We start from the raw sequence: 22,109 nt of genomic DNA on the forward strand, positions 1-22,109 counted from the left end.
CAGTGGGTCCAAAATAAGCCTCCATGGTATTGCAGCTTTGACTTTGGACATCATCCAAGCCAAAAAGAACCAATAGTCAAATACAGAGCTCATGGTTCACGTAGGAAGCAAGACACCAAGACAATATTCAGTCAAAGTGAAGAGTATGTCAAATGATTGCTCTCCAACATTAAAAAAAAATTTTTTTTGTTTTTGTTTTTGTCATGGTGAACAGAAGGAGGAATCCCTCCTCACTCCTGTTGGAAACAGCTCTAGCCTAGGAACCCTAATATTGAGTCCCACCTTGCCACTAACTAACTATGTGAACTTGCAGAACCTACTGCACTTCTTTGGGCCTCAGATTCTCCATCTGTAAAATGTGCAGTGTATTTTTCAAACGGCACATTATAACTCATCAGTAGGCTAGGAAATCTATATAGTGGGTTGCAAATAGCATTTTTTTAAAATGAAACTGAACAGAAACTACTACATAATAATATTATACATAATATTATACATAATAAGGATGAGTAGTGTTTCATGAAACATATTTGTATACATACAAACTGGGTTGCAATAGAAAATGTACTTCTCGTTGTACTGTTACATCAAAAAAGTTGAAAAGCCATTAGTCTAGATCTATGTTGTCCAATACAGTAGCCACCAGCCACTGTTTACATTTAAATTAAATAAAATTAAATACACCTAAAATCAGTTCCTCAGTTGCACGTGCCACATTTCAAGCACACAATAGCCACATGTGGCTAGTGGCTACCATACTGTACAGCACAGCTATAGAATAGTTCCATCGTCACAGAAAGTTCTATTGGACAGTCCTATCTTAATGGCTTTTCTATGGTTCTGTAGGAGGTGGAAATAGGGTAAGTTGCTAGGAAGGGTACTTCAAGTTCTAGGATGAGAAGATGGGTTCACTTGTGTCTCTCTTAAGAAAGTGTGTAAGTGACTTTCTAAATAAATGAGCCAACAATCATTTATTAAGTTCTGTGCCTAGTCCTGTGAGGAAAATAGAGGAAACATTCTCATAAACATTCACTACATGTTAAGTGGACAAACTAAGGCATTGTAAAATCATAATCTCGTTAAAGACATGAGCCTTAGGTAACTAAAAGAGCTAATAATAAAAGGTAATGTATAAAGAAGTGTTGATAGTAACTAAGTAATGGCAGAATTCAGAAAAATGGGAAGTCAATGAGCATTCGAGTCCTCAGGGAAGATTTCCATGGGGGTGTAGGATTTGACTGTCCTTAAATTATTGATTTGGATGAGCAGAGATAAGAAGGAGAGTATTCCAGACGAGAGGAACACCATAAGTATGTGTGTGTCAGAGAGGAAGGGTAAGTTCTGGACAATATTGAGAAATTAGCTTAGAGAGGTGGCTTGGGACTGGGTTGTGGAGGGTGGAAAGCCTGCCGGTAGAGTCCGGGTCTTAGAAAAGCCATTGAGAGTTTTCAGAGTGCTTTCACAAGATCCTTGAGATAGGCAGGGCAAGGATCATGACTTCCATTTTAGAGTTGAGGAAACAGAGTCTGGGAGAGGTTATACGACTTGCCCAGGTTCATATAGCTAGTAAGTAGTATAACCGGGATTCAAACTGACTTAATCTTATTCTCTATCCGTATTCTTCCCACTATACCTTGCTGTTATGATAAAGGCTGGATTCGAGGCACTGGAGACAGGGAGACCAATGAGAAAGGTGTAATAATCCAGGCATGAAGTGTTGAAGGCCTGGCCTAAGGTGGCAAGAAACCAGATGCTCTGGTTATATAACCTATTATAAAATAAACTGATGACGCAGTACCCACTGTTCAAAAGGGAGAGAAAGAGTAGACAGTCTGAGGTTAGAACAGTATAGTTATTTTTAACTAGAAGTGATCTAAACTACCCAAAGGAATAAATATTAACAATATAATTCATATACCATGTCTGGATCTTTCTGCACAGCTGAAGGCAATGTTTTGGACACGGTTCCTAAGAAAACAACACTTTACATGTCTATGCATTTTCATGAGCCATTTCTGTCTTGCCAGGGTTTCTTTCCTCTGTCAATTTCAATTTTCATTTCTCCGAATTGGTTATATGATTTCTTACCTCATCTAGATTTCCAGTGAGAAAGGACTAGTGCAAAAAGGTCAAGGAACTACAGACCTTGGAGTTTTTCGACACTATTTGGTAAAACTAATTATCAATTAGCAATTAATTAATTAATAATGATTCACTAAGAAAATACTAAAATTCACCATTGCCAAACTCTTAAAAGATCTCTCTGCCCATGTCACTAAGCTGCTCAAAAACTTCCATGGGTTTCCAAGGTTGCTCCAACTGATAAGGATCAAATATAAACTCATCAGCCTGGCATTTAAGGCCCTCTCCAATATAGGTACTTCCTATATTTCTAGTTGTTCCCCACTGCTCATTACTCCTTCGCAAGATCCATGCTTTTCAGCCAAAATAAACCACATGATACATTGGAGGCTCTTTGCTCATTTATGTCCTAGTGCATTTAAGCCCTACCTCAAATGCAACTTTCTCTGTGAACGTTTCTTCCTCAATTTTCCCACCAAGAAGTATTTGGTCCTTCTCCTAAGATTCTATAGTTAAACTTTATTTGTATCTCCTTTATAACACTGGGCACTTTGCACTTTAGATTATTGTTATTTGCAGGCATGTCATCTCTCTGCTATTGGACCGAACTCCTGCCTCAGTCCATTTAGTGTTCTTCTCTGTATCCCTTACAGCTCCAGTCATAGTGCCTTGTAATAAGTCACCCCTCAAGGTCCATTAGGTGTTTATGGAATGAATGGGCACACTGACAAAAGTGTAAAAAGATGGTTTATATGATCATCCAAATGTCAACTGAACAATCCCTTACTGAGTGCCTACCATATGACCAGCCACTGCGCTAGGCCCTGTGGATAGCAGTGTATCTTAAGCAATTTCGAGTTTAATGGGAAGAGAAAAAGAAGGAAATTCATTTTGATACAGTATGGTCAGTGTCTGCACAGGGGCCTAAGAGAACACAGCAGAGGGTCATGTAAGCCAGTCTGGGGAAAAGAGAAGGCTTTGGGAATAAAGGTGATGGCAGGACTCAGCCTTAAAGGATGACAGGCAAATTGGACCGGGGAAGGATGTTTCAGGCAGAGGAGAAGCTTGTACCAAAACACTGAGGGTGAGAGACTGCGGCATAGCGATGCCACACGGAGACTGTCAAGGATTGAGGCTGGAGAGGCAGAAAGGGCTAGAAGGTGCCAGCCTTGGAAGCCTTGGTAAGGATTCTGGGCTTAAATCAGGCTTCATGGAGTCCCCGAAGGGTTTCAAATGTACCCAGGAGGAAGACTAGGTATTCCACTATTTGCAGAACAGAAGGGATGCAACAAGTAATTGCCTGTACTGTAAATCCCAGGTTTTTTTCTTTGACATTCATTATCAAATTGAATTCTGTTTAAAAAGAAACCAACCAACAAACAAAAACCTGAAGTGACCATCTTTGTCAAAGAAGGGGTTAAGGTGGCTCTCTGTCTTGTGGCACACTCAGCGTATAGCACAATGGGAGAACTTCTGAGTCCTTTCCAGGAACAGTACTCTTCACTTGGAGGACTTTCCCAATTTTCTCCTCTGTTTACAAAACCCCCCCACCCCCCCACCCCTGTCTCCCAGACCACAGGAATTTTCCCCGTACCCTTTCAACATCACACTTCATTAGTAAACGGTGCCAGCAGACATATGATGTTTAAAAATTCTTTACCTTCGATGTAATGTAAAATTCTACTGCCAGAGTTAAGTTTTGAGATTACATAAAATTATACATGTCTCTTCACTTTCAAACAAAAGATGTATTCCAAGTAAATCCTGAGGCAAATTTCTGTAAAGGGAACTTGATTTTCCGATGATCATTTGAGCCACATTGCCCAAGAAAAGACAATTTGACCCCATTCAAACAACATACAGTGAGCAATAAAATGGCTCCGAATCCCTAATACTCTACGTCCCAGACACCAGGAAAATAAATATCTATCTACCCATGAGTATGAAAGAACCAACCCAACAACACAGTAAAAATGCTCTCTAGCATCTGGCGGGCACACAATCCTGACCTGCTAAACAAAACACAGATCCATTTCTATCTCCAAGAGCAGCTCTTCAGAAAGTGGGTTTTCTTATAAGAAACTCAGCCATCACTTCTTTCATTAATACTAAGCTAAATTATCCTGAGTTAAATACATTCTGAGTTAAAAATGTATTTTTATTGTACCTATCCTACAGATTCCACTCCTAGATTTATATACAAGAACAATAAGTGCTTATGTCCATCAAAAGATATGGTCAAATTGTTTATAGCAGCTTTATTCATAATATCCAAAACCTATAAACAACCTAAATGTCTATTAACAGGGGTGCTATGACCTGAATGTTTCAATCCTCCCAAAATTCTTATGTTGAAGCCCTAATCTCCAATGTAATGATATTTGAAGTTGGGGCCTCTGGGAGGTAATTAGGTCATGAAGGTGGAGCCCTCATGAATGGGATTAATGGCCTAATAAGAAGAGACAACAGATTGATGATCCCTCTCCATCGTGTAAGGACACAGCAAGAGGGTGGTCGTCTGAAAGCCAGGAAGAGGGACCTCACCAGACACCAAATCTCCCAGTGCCATGATCTTGTGTTTCCCAGCCTCCAGAACCATAAATAAATGACCTTGTTTAAGCCACTTTGTCTACGGAGTTTTGTCACAGCGGCTTGAACTGACTAAGACAGGGAAATAGATAAATTGTGGGGAATCATACACAGGAATGGTACACTGCAACAACAACAACAAATTAATACTATACACAAAACATGCATGAATGTTACAGATATCATGTTAACCAAAAGACAGACACAAAATAGTACGTACAGTATGATTCCATTTATGTAAAATTTTAAATGAGGCAAAACTAATCTACGATGATAGCAGTCAGAATAGTTGCTACCCTTTTGAGGGAGTGTTGACTGGGAGGAGGCAAGAGGGAACCTTCTGAGGGGCCAGAAGTGTTTCTACAGTTGATTTAGGTGGACGTTATACATATACAAAATTTAATTGAGCTTTACACCTGTCACAATGGCCATCATCAAAAAATCAACAAACAAGTGTTGGTGAGGACGTGGAGCACAGGGAACCCTCATACACTGTTGGTGGGACTGCATATTTGTGCAGCCACTATGGAAAACAGTATGGAGATTCCTCGAAAAATTAAAAATGGAACTAACTTATGACCTAGCAATTCCACTCCTAGGTATTTAACCAAAGAAATCCAAAACACTAATTCGAAAAGATATATGCACCCCTATGTTCATTGCAGCACTATACACAATAGCCAAGATATGGAAACAACCGAAATGCCCACCAGTAGACAACTGGATAAAGAAACTGGTACATTAATACAATGGAATATTACTCTGCCATTTAAAAGAATGAAGTCTTACCATTTGCAACATGGATGGACCTAGAGGGTATTCTTATTCTGTTAAGTGAAATAAGTCAGACTGAGAAAGACAAATACCATATGATCTCACTTATATGTGGAATAAAAAAATAACAAAATAAATGAACAAACAAAACAGAAACAGACCCAAAGATACAGAGAACAAACTAGATGGGAGGAGGTTACTAGATGGGAGGAGGTTTGGGGGGCTGGGTGAGAAAGGTAAAGGGATTAAGAAGTACAAAATGGAATTAGTCCAAGTAGAGTGGGTGAGCTGAGTGTTTGTGTGGTCTCAGAGACCAGTGCTTGCAGCATAGCTGACCAACTGATTTAAGAGCAGATTGCAGAATTCAAAGAAGCATCTTCACTATTTGACAAGGATGGTGATAGAACTATAACAACAAAGGAATTAGGAATTGTAACGAGGTCTCTTGGGCAGAATCCCACAGAAGCAGAGTTATAGGACATGAAAAATAAAGTAGATGCTGATGGTAATGGCATAATTGACTTCTCGGAATTTCTGACCATGATGGCAAGAAAAATGAAAGACACAGACAGTAAAGACAAAATTAGTGAAGCGTTCCATATGTTTGATAAGGATGGCAATGGCTCTATTAGTGCAGCAGAGCTTCGCCATGCGATGACAAAGCTTGGAGAGAAGTTAACAGATGAAGAGGTTGATGAAATGATCAGGGAAGCAGATACTGATGGTGATGGGCAAGTAAATTATGAAGAGTTTGTACAACTGATGACAGCAAAGTGAAAACATTGTACAGAATGTGTTAAATTTCTTGTACAAAATTCTTTATTTGCCTTTTATTTGTGACTTATCTGTAAAAGCTTTCCCCCAACTGTCAAACAGATATGCATGTACAGTAATTAGCACTTCATTCCTCAATGTTTTCTTCCCTTATCCTACTGTCATTGTCCTGAAACCTTATTTTAGAAAATTGATCAGGTAACATGCTGCATGTGGCTCACGCTGGATATATCTAAGCCCTTCTGCACATCTAAACTTCGATGGAGTTGGCCAAAGGATCGGGAACATCTGGGTTATGCCATTTTGTTTTGTTTTGTTTTCACATATCTTTTCGAATTAGTGTTCTGAGTTTCTTTGAATAACTACCCATGAGTGCAATTACAGGGACCTTCTTTGTCTCGTTATACCATTTTTTAAAATTAGTTCCAGACGTACAAAGCAACATAATAGTTAGACATTTACACCCCTCACAAAGAGAAAACCCTCCTTCTCCAAGCCAACTACCCTTCTGACATCTTATATAGCTGTTACAATACTATTGACTACCTTCCTTATGTTATACTCCACCTCCGTTGATTGAATACACACACACACACACACACACACACACACACACACACACACACATATATATGAGGTAGAATACTACTGTATGGGTTATGCCTTTTTTAAAGTAGTTTTCCTTAGGAACTGTCAGCATAATGTTGTTGAAGTGTGGAGTTGTTACTCTGTGGACTATGGACAGTCAACAATATGTACTTAAAAGTTGCACTATTGCAAAAGAGGTGTATTATCCAGGTACTGGTACACTATTTTTTGTACTACTGGTCCTGTACCAGAAAAATTTTCTTTTATTATGACTTGGTCTTCACACTTTTTTTAGCCACTTAAAATCTGCTTATGGCATAATTTGCCTCAAATCCATTCCAAGTTGCATATTTGTTTTCCAATAAAAAAATTTTGGGGGTGGCCAGATGGCTCAATTGGTTAGAATGCAAGCTCTTAATAACAAGGTTGCCGGTTCCAGTCCCACATAGGCCAGTGAGCTGCACCCTCCACAACTGGATTGAAAACAATGACTTGACTTGTAACTGAGCTGCTCCTCCCCCCAACAACTAGATTGAAAAACAACGACTTGACATGGAGCTGATGGGTCCTGGAAAAACACACTGTTCCCCAATATAAAAAAAAAAAAAAAATTACAGACGTCATCAAAATGGCGGCGAAAGGTGAGCCTCTGTAAAGCTCCCCTGGAATTTACAACTAATAGAACAACAATAACTCCACAAAGGACACCCTATGCAGCAGACAGGCAAGACGAAGAGGCCCACTACTGAATTCACCTAAAGGAGGGTGAATCGCGTGAGCGGGGGAGGAGGGAAGAGGGAAGTGCGGAGAGGGAGCCTCGCGAGCGCAGGACGCAGACCTAGCTCAATGCTCCGAGTTCGCTGCATCCCGGAACGACCGCAGTTGCGGGAGAGGGAAGAACTCAGACTGCTAGGGCTCCGCTTATGGCCCACAGTACTGAGGGAGCAGCATATAACACGGCTGAACCCAACACTCACGGCAGACACCTCGGAGCAAAGACTGAGGGAAGAAGGCTGAAAACGGTGGTTTAAGCCCTCACTGCCGAGCAGAGAACGGCAGCCTTAGGCACTGAGACTAGCCGCCCCCTCCCTTCCCTACCAGAGCTCGCCCCGCCACCACCTGCCCGGTGCTAGAAGCAGAACAGTAGCAGTGTCAGATCAAAAGAACAGAATATTTGCTGTTCTGAGAACTGTGGACCACAGACACAGATTCGCAGCCCAACTAGCTCCGGCAAAGGGGAGGGAGCTGTGGAAGCAGGACCGGTTGTGGTGGTGGTCACCGCCATTGCTCTGGGACACCTCTCACAACTCACCCCGCCACTGGTCCTACCTATCTGGGCGGATTCCTGCAGGAGTAAACAGAACTGCTGAAATATACGGGCTCTGAATCTCGTGCAGGAAGAGCTTTGGAATTTCAAAAGCTCTCTGCATACCCACACGGACACTGCGCCCTGTGACCCAGGTGAACTATTAACAGGGGAGGAGCCCATCTCCCACGGAATCCCCCCATTGTGTGAGAAGCTGGAATAGTGCAGAGAAAACATAGCACTACCATGTGAGAGAAAAAAAAAGGTGCAGTCGGAGAGAAAATAAAACATTCTACCAACAAGTACTGGAAAACAAAAAAAAGACCTCTTCCTGTCAACCTGTTGCAGAAACCACTCCTGTAGATGTCTGGGAAGAGAAATAATCAATCAGTAATTGCCATGAATAACCAAGGCAACAAGACAGCTCTGAAAGAAAGAGAAAATCTCCAGAAAAGGAACGTAAACATACGGAAATATGTGACTTAAATGACAGAGAATTCAAGATTGCAGTTCTGGAAAAAACTCAAAGAGATGCAAGAAAACACAGAAAGGCACTTTAATGAACTCAGAAACATAATCAAAGAACATGAGCATTTTATGAAAGAGACTGAAAATTTAAAAAAAGAACAAAAGAGAATTTCTGGAGATTAAGAACTCAATAGAAGAAATGAAGAATCAAATAACCAACTTAGGTAGTAGAGTTGACCAGATGGAGGAAAGAATCAGTGACATGGAAGACAGAAACCTGGAAATTACACAGATGTAAGAAGAAAGAGACTAGAGACTTAAAAGAAATGAAAGAACTCTACAAGAACTTTCTGACTCCATCAGAAAGAGCAATATAAGAATAATGGGCATACCAGAAGGAGAAGAAAGAGAAGGGAACAGAGAATATATTCAAACAAATTGTCGATGAGAACTTCCCAAACTTGTGGACAGAACTGGATCCTCGAATCCAAGAAGCAAATAGAACACCTAATTACCTCAATCCCAACAGGCCTTCTCCAAGGCACATTGTATTGAAGCTGTCTAAAATCAACGACAAAGAAAGAATCCTCAAGGCAGCCAGGGAAAAGAAGGCGGTAACCTACAAAGGAAAGCCCATAAGATTATCATCAGATTTTTCAGCAGAAACTCTACAAGCCAGGAGGGAGTGGAACCAAATATTCAAACTATTGAAAGAGAGAAATTATGAGCCAAGAATAATATATCCAGGAAAGATATCCTTTAGATATGAAGGAGGAATAAAGACCTTTCCAGACATACAGAAGCTGAGGGAATTTTCTAACAAATGACCTGCACTGCAAGAAATACTAAAGGAGGCTATTTGACCACCATCAACAGGGACAATCTGTGGCAACCAAAACACAAAAAGGGGGAGAGTAAAGGCCTGAACCAGAATATGGGAATGGAGAAAGTAAGCGTGCTGAAGAAAATGGAATACTCTAAATATCAAACTTTCTTTTACATAAACTTAAGGGTAACCACTCAAAAAAAAAAAAATCCAGAACTGAAATATATACTGTAATAAAAGAAGAAACAGAGGGAAACATCATAGAATACCACCACACAGAAATAATAGACAACAACAAAAAGGCAAAGAAACAATGGAGACAAAGCCTTACCAGAAAACTAAAGATAGAATGACAGGAAATCCTCACATATCAATAATCACCCTAAACGTAAATGGACTGAACTGAACTCACCAATAAAAAGGCACAGAGTAGCAGACTGGATCAAAAAACTAAACCCAACCATATGCTGTCTCCAAGAGACACATCTCAGCTACAAGGACAAGCATAGACTCAAAGTGACAGGGTGGAAATTGACACTCCAAGCGAATGGTACCCAGAGAAAATCAGGTGTAGCCAGAATGATATCAGATGAAACAGACTTCAGGGTGAAAAAGGTAACAAGAGACAAAGATGGACATTTCATAATGGTAAACGGGACTATACAACAAGAAGACATAACAGTCATCAATTTTTATGCCCCCAATAAGGGAGAACCGAAATATACCAAGCAGCTACTAACAGAACTAAAGGGAGAAATTGATCAAAACACAATTATACTAGGGGACTTAAATTGACAGCTATGGATAGATCATCCAAACAGAAAATAAAGAACGAAATAGCAGCCCTAAATGACACATTAGATGAAATGGACATAATTGACATATAGAGAGCACTTCATCCTAAAACATCAGCCTACACATTTTTTCCTAGTGTACATGAAACATTCTCAAGAATAGACCATATATTAGGACATAAAATCAGCCTCAGCAAATTTAAGAAGATTGAAATCATACCAAGCATATTCTCTGATCACAAGGCTTTGAAATTGGATATCAACTGCAAAAAGAAAGCACGAAAAATGACAAACACATGGAGATTAAACAACATGCTTTTAAAGAACGACTGGCTAAAAGAAGAAATTAGAGGAGAGATCAAAAGATACATGGAAACAAATGACAATGAAAATACATCCTACCAAAATTTTTGGGATGCAGCGAAAGCAGTTTTACAAGGGAAATTTGTATCATTACAGGCCTATCTCAAGAAACAGGAAAAATCCCAAATAAATAACCTCACGTTACACCTTAAAGAACTAGAAAAAGAAGAACAAGTGAAACCCAACGTCAGCAGAAGACAGGAAATAACAAAAATCAGAGCAGAACTAAATGAAATAGAGAACAAAAAGACAATAGAAAAAATTAATGTGACAAAGAGTTGGTTCTTTGAAAAGATTAACAAAATTGACAAACCCTTGGCTAGACTCACTAAGATAAAAAGAGAGAAGACACTAATTAACAAAATCAGAAATGAAAAAGGGGAAATTATCACAGACACCACAGAAATACAAAAGATCATCAAGAATACTATGAAGGACTATATGCCAGCAAATTCAATAACCTAGAAGAAATGGACAAGTTCTTAGAAGCATATAGCCTTCCAAGGCTGAACCATGAAGAACTGGAAAATCTAAACAGACCGATCACCAGTAACAAAATTGAATCAGTCATCCAAAACCCTCCCAAAAGCAAAAGTCCTGGACAAGATGGCTTCACTAGTAAATTCTACCAAACCTTCAAAGAGGATTTACTACCAATCCTGCTCAAACTCTTCCAAAAAATTGAAGAAGAGACAGTACTCACTAACTCATTTTATGAGGCCAACTTTACCCTGATACCAAAACCTGGTAAGGACAACACACAAAAAAAGAAAACTACAGACCAATATCTCTGATGAAGACACATGCAAAAATCCTAAACAAAATTCCAGCAAATCGAATACAACAATGCATTAAAAAGATTATTCATCACGACCAAGTGGGGTTCATCCCCGGGGCACAAGGATGGTTCAACATCTGCAAATCCATCAATGTGATACATGACATAAACAAAGTAATGGACAAAAATCATATGATTATATCAATTGATGCAGAAAAAGCATTTGACCAGATACAACATCCATTTATGATTAAAACACTTAATAAAATAGGTATGGAAGGAAAATACCTTAACATAATAAAGGCCATATATGACAAGCCCTCAGCTAATCTCATAATTAATGGTGAAAAACTGAAGCCCTTTGCTCTACATTCAGGAACACCACAGGGCTGTCCCCTATCACCTCTGCTTTTCAACATAGTGTTGGAAGTCCTGGCCAGAGCAATCAGGCAAGAGAAAGAAAAAAAAGGCATCCTAATCGGGAATGAAGAAGTTAAATTATCACTCTTTGCAGATCCATGATGCTATATATAGAAAACCCTAAAGACTCCACCAAAAAGCTATTAGAAACAATCAACGAATACAGTAAAGTTACTGGCTACAAAATCAACGTACAAAAGTCCATTGCATTCCTATATACTAACAATGAAATCTCAGAAAAAGAAATACAAAAAACAATTCCATTTGCAATTGCAGCAAAAAAAAAAAAACAATAAAATACCTAGGAATAAACTTAACCAAGGATGTGACGGATCTATATGCTAAAAACTATAAGACATTTTTGAAAGAAATTGAAGAAGACACAAAGAAATGGAAAGACATTCCATGCTCATGGATTGGCAGAAGCAACATAGTTAAAATGGCCATATTACCCAAAGCAATACACAGATTTAATGCAATCCCCATCAAAATCCCAATGGCATTTTTTAAAGAAATACAACAAATAATCATCAGATTTGTTTGGAACCACAAAAGACCCCGAATAGCCAAAGCAATCTTAAGAAAAACGAACAATACTGGTGGTATCACACTCCCTGACTTTAGCTTGTACTACAGGGCTACAGTAATCAAAACAGCATGGTATTGGCAGAAAAACAGACACATAGAGCAATGGAATAGAATAGAGAACCCAGAAATAAAACCACATAAATATGGACAGATAATTTTTGACAAAGAAGTTGAAAACATACAATGGAGGAAAGAGAGCCTCTTCAATAAATGGTGCTGGGAGAATTGGATAGCCATGTGCAAAAGAATGAAACTGGACTGCTGTCTGTCACCATGTACCAAAATTAATTCAAAATGGATCAAAGACTTAAGCATAAGACCTGACACAATAAACTGCATAGAAGAAAACATAGGTACTAAACTTATGGACCTTGGGTTCAAAGAGCATTTTATGAATTTGACTCCAAAGGCAATGGAAGTGCAAGCTAAAATAAATGAATGGGACTATATGGAACTTAAAAGCTTCTGCACAGCAAAAGAAACTATCGACAAAATAAAGAGGCAACCAACTGCATGGGAGAAGGTTTTTGCAAACAGTGCCTCCCATAAGGGGCTAATATCCAAAATATACAAGGAACTCATGCAACTCAACAACAAAAAAACAAACAACCCAATTGAAAAATGGGCAGAGGACCGGAAGAGACATTTCTCCAAAGAGGACATACAAATGGCAAACAGACATAAGAAAAAATGCTCAACATCACTAATCATCAGAGAAATGCAAATGAAAACCACAATGAGATATCACCTCACCCCAGTCAGAATGGCTATCATCAACCAGACAAATAGTAACAAGTGTTGGAGAGGCTGTGGAGAAAAAGGAACCCTCATACACTGTTGGTGGGAATGCAGACTGGTGCAGCCGTTATGGAAGGCAGTGTGGAGGTTCCTCAAAAAATTACGAATAGAATTACCACATGACCCAGCAATCCTTCTCCTGGGTATCTACCCAAAAAATCTGAAAACATTTATACATAAAGACACGTGTGCTCCAATGTTCACTGCAGCTTTGTTTACGGTGGCCAAGACATGGAAACAACCAAAATATCCTTCAATAGATGAATGGATAAAGAAGTTGTGGTATATATACACAATGGGATACTATTTGGCGGTAAGACAAGATGATATAGGAACATTTGTGACAACATGGATGGATCTTGAGAGTATGATGCTAAGCCAAATACGTCAGACAGAAAAAGCAGAGAACCATATGATTTCACTGATCTGTGGTATATAAACCAAAAACAACAAAAGATGAAGACAAACAAATGAGAAACAAGAACTCATAGACACAGACAATCGTTTAGTGGTTACCAGAGGGTAAGGGTGGTGGGGGGTGGGAAATGAGGGTAAGGGGGATCAAATATATGGTGACGGAAGGAGAACTGACTCTGGGTGGTGAACACACAATGGGATTTATAGATGATGTAATACAGAATTGTACACCTGAAATCTATGTAATTTTACTAACAATTGTCACCCCAATAAATTTGAAAAAACAAAACAAAAACTAAAACAAAAATTACTAAATTGTACCCCCAAAAAAAGTACAAAAAAAGTACAAATTGGTAGTTACAAAATAGTCACAGGGGTGTAAAAGTACAGTATGGGGAATATAGTCAATAATACTGTAATAGCTACATGCATTGTCAGATGGGTAATAGACTTATTGGGGTTATCACTTTTTTCTAATCACTATATTGTTTGTATACTTGAAACTAATATAATATTGTATTTCAACAGTAACTGAACAATATTTTTTTAAATTAATAAAAAGAAAAATGTAAGTCTCCATATTGGATTTATTTCTGATACAGATTGGTAATACATATCAAAATTATGCTAACAAGGAAATATTCTCTTCTTATCGGGAGTAGAGATATAGTTCTGAATTTATTCCACCTCCATGTACACACACACTTCAAACCCAAGTGCAAATAGCAAGTAATCTGGGGCTTCAGATATGATTTAGATATAATGCTAATTTATTGGATTTTTCAACTTACTGCATCCCAAAATGCTATCTATTTTTATACGATCACCTTGATCACAAGTTTACAAATTTATTAATGCTTCTTTTCTACTATAGCATTAGCTGGTCTTCATCGGAGAAGTATATTAAATTTGTTCCCCAAATCTTAATGAAAGATAACATAGTAGACTGAAGAGAACCCTGGCCAATGAACTGGAAAAGCTGTGTCCTGTTTCAGCTCTGCTTTTTACTAACCAAGTCACCTTGAGCTAGTCTTTTAACCTAAGATTCCGTTTCCTTATCCATAAAATGGAGATAATGGCATGCCCATAGGTCTATAGTGAGAATCACATGAGAAAATGGATGTGAATGTGCTTTGTAAACTTGAAAGAAGTGGTAATATCCCCAAAGCTAAGTGTTTAATTAGAACTTGTGCCTGGCTGTGACCAACAGAAAATGTACTTAAATTTTAAAGCATGTACTTCAGTTTTGCATATCTTACTTTTCACCAGAGAGTCAGGATCAGCACATATGCTCAAATTCTAACATCTCTGAAAAGTTGAAGTAATTCCATTATGATAAGTACTGAACATACGAGATGTGTACAGGGAAGTACTATCAATAACTGCCTTGCTTGCTTTTCCCAGTTATGACTTTTAGATGTATTTCTAGCTATGTAATATCCATTATATTCAGTTCATATTTCTAGAACTTTGAACTGCTTCTGTAACAATAGTTTTCCCTCTCCATTATGAATTTCATAACTGCCCCTGAAGGCTGCTCCCATTTCTACCCTCTGCCATCCATCATGACAACTGCAGCAAAATTTTAAAATACTCGTCATTCTTAACTCCTTGTCAGAGCCCCGAATACTCCTTGTCAGAGAGCCCCAAATGGAAGATGTCTTTTCTTGTGTCAACTTTTGAAGTTCGTTTCTCTGATGAGAGGAAGTGATATAGGCCAGAGTAGCCTCAAAATGTTTCCTGTCACCAACTACTCTATCCAGCGAATGCAGCAGGAAACCCCTAATTGCAGAGCCTTACAGTGTGAGAGGAGCTTGACAGACAGAAAAATTAGGGTCATTTGGTTTCAAGGGCTCCAGTGGTTCCCGTTCCTGGAGATTTTGTTCTTAGTCCCACAGCAACGCTCTCCAAACAAGAACAAGCCCGCAGATAAACAAATAAAACAGACTAGAGAAGGTAAATCCTTAACTTCTCAAGATCCTTGAGAAACATTCCCTTCAGGCATTAAGTCCCAGAAAAAGTCTTTTTTGAGCCTACTGAGATAGGGAATGGGGGTCGATTTTACAAAAGTAGATTGACAGCAGCAAGAAGAACTGACTGACAAGAGACAGAAAAATCATAAAAAAAACTACTATGGATTCACACACACACACACACACACACACACACAGGCTTACTGGTCTTACTATTTAGTGCAGGGGCAAATATTAAATCACATTTCAATAGGCCTTTGAATACCACTGTATTATATCATAATACAACAGATAGTTATAATCATGATCCTTTAATTTTTTAAAAAAAAGATGTAATGATGTCCATAAATGCTTTATAAGATGTCACAGGAGTAGATTGTTTCTTTGTCTGTTTGTTTGTTTTTAGAATTCCATTCAGGATGGTTAAAATGGTAAAAGCTCGTGGTACTTAAGTAGAGTAAATGAGCCATTTGGGAAACCTGGTTATTAAAAAATGCTTTATTCCAAGAAAGATTCAGGTAACTGAGGTTTTACTCTACTTGGTAAGATGATGAAGGTTGGGTTGTACAGTAGACACAAGTGTTATAGGAGATCAGAAAAAGGAGATGAGTATGGGATAGCATCAGAGAAGGTATCATGGAGGAAGCAGGACACAGGGTTGGTTTACTTTGAAGTCTCTCTCCATCCAAAGCCTGGTTCTGCCTTTCTTCATTGCGACCTTTAAGCAGTGCTGCCAGGGCCTCAGGTTCAGACTCACTAAAGGAGACTAGTCTTAAGGGAAATGTAATTAATGCTGAATGAAGAGAAAGACAGGATGCAGACCCTGGCCCCATTCCATTGTGCCATAAACGAGCTAGCTAAGCCTTCAATGCCTGAATAAACAGAGCCTTTCATATGGGCAGCAATTGTGCCAAGCAGCAAAGAATTTGTGGGAGCAATGCATGGTACCCCACCCATAGTTCTGTACTCTTAAATTATTGGAAAAGCAAAGTTTAACAAAGAATTTTTACTCGATAGTCAACTTTTAACTTGTATACAGAAGTATACCAATGGGAAGATGCAAAACAGTACAGAAAGAAATTAAAAATGACACAATAAATGAAAAGACATCTGTGCTTGTGGATTGAAAGATTTAATATTGTTAAGATGTCCATACTACTCAAAGTGATCTACAAATTCAGTGCAATACCTCAAAAGCTCCATAGTATTTTTTGCAGAAATAGATAAATTCATAAGGAATCTCAAGGGACCCCGGATAGCCAAAACAATTTTGAAAGAGAAGAACACAGTTGAAAGACTTACACTTCCTGGTTTCAAAATATATTTCAAAACTACAGTTATCAAACCAGTGTGGTACTGGCATAAAAACAAATAGAACAACTGAATATAATAGAATATAATATATTCTCTGAATATAATAGAGAGCTCAGAAATAAACCCTTGCATATATGGTCAAATGGTCTTTGACAAGGGTGTCAAGACCACTCAATGGGAAAAGGACAGTCTCTTCAACAAATGGTACTAGAAAACTGGATATCTACACATGCAAAATAATGAAGTTGGAGCCTTACCATACCCCATATATAAAAATTAACTCAAAACGGATTAAAGACCTAAACATAAGACCTAAAACTATAAAAATGCCTAGAAGAAAACATCAGAGGGAAAACTTCATGACATTGGATGTGGCAATAATTTTTTGGATATGACACCAAAAGGACAAGCAACAAAAGGTGAACGGGATGTCATCAAACATAAAAACATTTGTACATTAAAGGACACAATCAACACAGTGAAAAGGCAACCTATGGAGTGGGAGAAAATATTTGCAAATAACATATCTTATAAGGTGTTAATATCTAGAACATATAACGGACTACAACTCAAAAAGAAAAATAAAATCAATCTGATTTTTAAAAATAAACAAAGGACTCAAATAGACAATTCTCCCAAGACGGTATACAAATGGCCAACAAGCATACGATAAGGTGCACGACATCACTAATCATCAGGGAAATGTAAATCAAAACTTCAATGAGCTACCAACTCACACCCAATAGGAAGGCTATAGAAAATAACAAGTGTTATTGAGGCTGTGGAGAAACTGGAAACTTTATGCACTATTGGTAGGATTGTAAAATGGTACAATTACTATGGAAAACAACTACTCAAAAAAGTAAAAGAACTACCATATGATCAATCAATTCCATTCCTGGGTGTACATCCAAAAGAGCTGAAATCAGCATCCCAAAGATATACTTGAACATCCATGTTCAGAGCAGCATGCGTCCCAGTAGCCAAGGGGTAGAAACAATCTGAATGCCCATCAATGGATAAACGAATAAACAAAACGTGGTACATACATACTACGGAATATTATTCAGCCTTAAAAAGGAAGGAAATCCTGTCACAACATGGATGAGCCTTGAGGATATTATGCTAAGTGAAATAAGCCAGTCAAAGTATAACAAATACTCTATCTATTCCATTTATATGAGATATCTAAACTTGCCCAAATCACAGAAACACAAAGTAGAATGGTGATTACCAGGGACTAGGGAAAAGGTGAGTTGTTGCTAAATGAGTAGAGGTTGACATTTGCAAGATGAAAATCTTCTGGAGCTCTATTTCACAATAATGTGAATATACTTAACACTACTGAACTGTACACTTAAAGTTAGTTAAAATGGAAATTTTTTTGTTATGTGTTTTTTTTACCACAGTAAAATAATAGCTCAGAAAAGAAGTATGTCAATGTGGGTAGGGGCCAGAGCGATTTTAACCATTCTTAACTAGACTTTTAGTGGGAGAAATGCAATAACTACTACATCATCCAGGTTTTCTTTAAGAAACCACTTATATAACTTCTAGGTCTAAGAAAAGATAGAATAGATGTACCTTTTTATTTTTCCAAATAAGTACAGCTACACACACATACACACACACACACACACACACACACACACAAATCTTTGAAAGAGAGAATAATACAGTCTGACCAGAAACCTCAAGACCCAAGTAATGACCTGGCAATGAGCTCTTTGGGTTTTGTTGACATCCAAGATCTGGTGATGGAGAAGCCAGCAACCCAGAAATACCAATGGATACAAAGAAAAAGGCACCCAAAAGCTCTAACCAAAGGAATAGGAAAGGGGGCTTAGCAAGACAGCAAACTTTTAGGCAATAACTGAAACACTTTAGCCAAGAAACAAATAAAAAAACGTGGCCCCACCCTACATAATGGAAATAAATTAAAAAAAAAAAAAAAACAGAAAGTCTCAGCAAATAAATAGAAGTTATAAAGGAGAAGTAAATAAATGCTTTTTAGAACTGAAAAATATAATAACCTAAAGGAAAACCTCACTGGATGGTCTTAACAGTGAAATGAAGACAGTACAGGAAAGAATCTGTGAAACTGATGACAGGACAACAGAAATTATGTAATCTGAACAACAGAGAGAAGAAAATTTTTACAAAAGTGAATAGTAGTTCAGGGACATATAGGACTATAACAATATATTAAATATTAATGTCATCAGCGTCCCAAGAGAGGAAAAAAATGTGTGGGGCTGAAGAAATATTTTTTAAATACGTCTAATGAACCTAAAACAGCTCTAAAATTAAAACTCTTTGACAAATAATGGCGAATATTTCTTAAATCTGGCAAAACACATGAATCTACATCTTCAAGAAACTAAGCAAACCCCAAACGGAATCAATACAAATAAATTCACATGAAGACACATCATAATCAAATTCAAAAAACTAAAGAAAAAAAATCTTGAAAGCAATGAGAGAGAACAGATAACTTACAGGGGAAAAACAATTAGAAGGAGAGCAGATTTCTCATCCGGAACTATGGAATCCAAAAGGAAATGACACATTGTTCAAGTGCTGAGAAGAAAGAACTATCAACCCAGAATTCTATATCCAGAAAAATACACACACACACACACACACACACACACACACACACACACACACCAGGGGTGCCAAAAAATGTATACAAGTGGACACTTTGGTCAATGTTGCTCAAGCAGTAGTTCGCCGAAATCAGAAGTGTCTGGACGCTGATGGTAACTACTTTGAGCACCTCTTGTAATTGCAGAAGTCAAACCTGACTTGTACTCATCTTTTGTTATTGGTATATATTATTACAATTTTAATACAGTTTTCCTTTCTTAAAATGTGTATACATTTTTTTGGCACCCTCTGTATATATATCCTGGAAATCAAGACATTCGCAGATAATGAAAGACTAACACGTTTTGTCGCCATTGGCAAACACCAGCAGAGTAGATAAAAATATGACACAACTATATGCTGTCAACAATTCAGATCTCACTTATATGTATAATAATAATAATAATAATAATAATAATAATAATAATAATAAACTCATAGAAACAGAGATCAGACTGGTGGTTGCCAGAGGTACGGGGTGGCGGTGGGGGAATTGGATGAAGGTGGTCAAAAGGCAGAAACATCCAATTATAAGATAAATAGATTCTGGGGGTGTAAAGTATAGCACGATGACTATAGTTAACAATATTGTATCATATATTTGAAAGTTGCTAAGAAAGTAGATCTTAAAAGTTCTCGTCAGAAGGGAAAAATGTGTAACTATGTGAGTTGATGAATATTCACTAAACTTATTGTGGTAATCATTTTTCAATATATACATATATCAAATAATCACGTTGTATACCTTAAACTTATACAACAGTATATGTCAATTACATCTCAATAAAACTTGAAAAAATTAATTATATTTAAAAAACAAGTAATTCAATTCAAATATAAAGATGTAAGTAGACTGAAAATATAAGGGTAGAAAGAGATGTACCAGGCAAACATTAACTTTAAAAAAGCAACAGTGGATATATTTGTATCAGATAAAGTAAACTTCAGAGTAAAGAAAATTGCCAGGGATAGAGGGAAATTATTTAATAATAAAAGTTTCAATCCACCAAGAAGACATAGCAATCCTAAATGTGTATGCACCAAAACAGTAAGCTGTCTTACAATACATGAAGCAAAAAGTCATAGAACTACAAAGAGAAATGACAAATCAACATCAGTAGTTGGAAATCTCAAAAAACCTCTTTCAGAAACTGATAAATCTACTAGACAGAAAATAACTAAGGATATTAAAGACCTGAACACCACAATCAACCAACAGGTTCTGACACAAAGAGAACACTCTGCCCAGTAACAGCGAAATATACATTTTTCAATCTCCCATTAAACATTCACCAAGATAGACCATATCTTGAGTCATAAAACAAATCTGAACAAATTTACATGAACTGAAATCAAACAGAGTGATTCCTTGACTGTAGTCAAACTAGAAACCAATAACAGAAAGAAATCAAGAAAGTCTGCAAACATTTGAAAATTAAACAGCACACCTCTAAATAATCCATTGGTCAAAGAGGAAGTCTCAAAGGCAGTAACAAAAAATACATTGCACCAAATGAAAACAAAATACAACATATCAAAATATGTAACATACAAGCAAGATGACAGAATAGGAAGTCCTAGCTCTCATTCTCCACCACAGAAGTACCAATTTAACAACAACATATGGATCAAAACACTTTTATAAGATTTCTAGGGTGGCCGGTTAGCTCAGTAGTTAGAGCACAGTGCTCATAACACCAAGGTCATATGTTCGAGTCCCACATGGGCCAGTGAGCTGCGCCCTCCACAACTGGATTGAAAACAACGACTTGACATTGAGCTGATGGGTCCTGGAAAGACACACTCTCCCCCAATATTCCCCAATTAAAAAAAAAAAAAAAAGCATTTCCAGAATCCAGTTAGGAAGTTACAGAACTCCATGTGAGCAAAAAGCTGAGAACAGCCATATTGGACAGGTAAGAAGAGCAATTTAACTTTACTCATGTCAGCCCTCCCCCAAACGGGTACAGCTCAGTGCCGGAAGAGAACACCCCAGACCGCAACTTCAGGGAAAAAGTAAAGAGTGGAGCATGCCTCCAACATTCTTGCTTTTCAGAGGGCTGCCCAAGTGACTGTTATCTGTCTCACCTGAATTGGAGCACTGACAGGGAGCTGGCATACATTGGATGTCTAGTGGTCACTGAGAACAAAAGATAGTAGGGTGGCTTGCTGCTGTAGAGCCAGAGAACATGAATTGGCACAGATACCAGTGGGAGCAAGAGATTACAAGCTCCTGAAAGAGAAACTGACAAGACTTTCTACCTGAGAAATTGCATGCATTGGCCCAGAGAACTTGCATTCCACCCCAAAGCTTTCAGAAACCCCAGACTCTCTGCCCAGGGTTGATTGGTGAAGGACTTTTGTTGTACCAAACCAGTTCATAAAGACTGGAAGAAGTGGCTGTTTTCTCAAATACATGAATCCCAATAAAAAGTTATATGATGACATGAAAAGAAACCAGGAAATATGGCCCCCAAAAAGAACAAAACACATTTCCAGAAACTGATCCTAAAGAAATAGAGGTATATGAATTACCTGACAAAGAACTCAAAATAACCATCATAAAAATGATCTATGAGCTCAATAAAATGATTAACAAAATGAGAGT

General features: G+C 37.9%; 1 protein-coding gene and 1 pseudogene across 3 annotated transcripts in view; one reads left to right on the forward strand and one right to left on the reverse strand.

The window, feature by feature from the left end:
- Positions 1-22,109, reverse strand: part of ATG4A (autophagy related 4A cysteine peptidase) — a 63,200-nt gene that overhangs the window by 28,772 nt on the left and 12,319 nt on the right. The gene's annotated exons all lie outside the window — the stretch shown is intronic.
- On the forward strand, positions 956-6,222 carry LOC117022472 (calmodulin-A-like; annotated as a pseudogene).

This window comes from Rhinolophus ferrumequinum, chromosome X (assembly GCF_004115265.2).
Source record: "Rhinolophus ferrumequinum isolate MPI-CBG mRhiFer1 chromosome X, mRhiFer1_v1.p, whole genome shotgun sequence".
NCBI lineage: Eukaryota > Metazoa > Chordata > Mammalia > Chiroptera > Rhinolophidae > Rhinolophus > Rhinolophus ferrumequinum.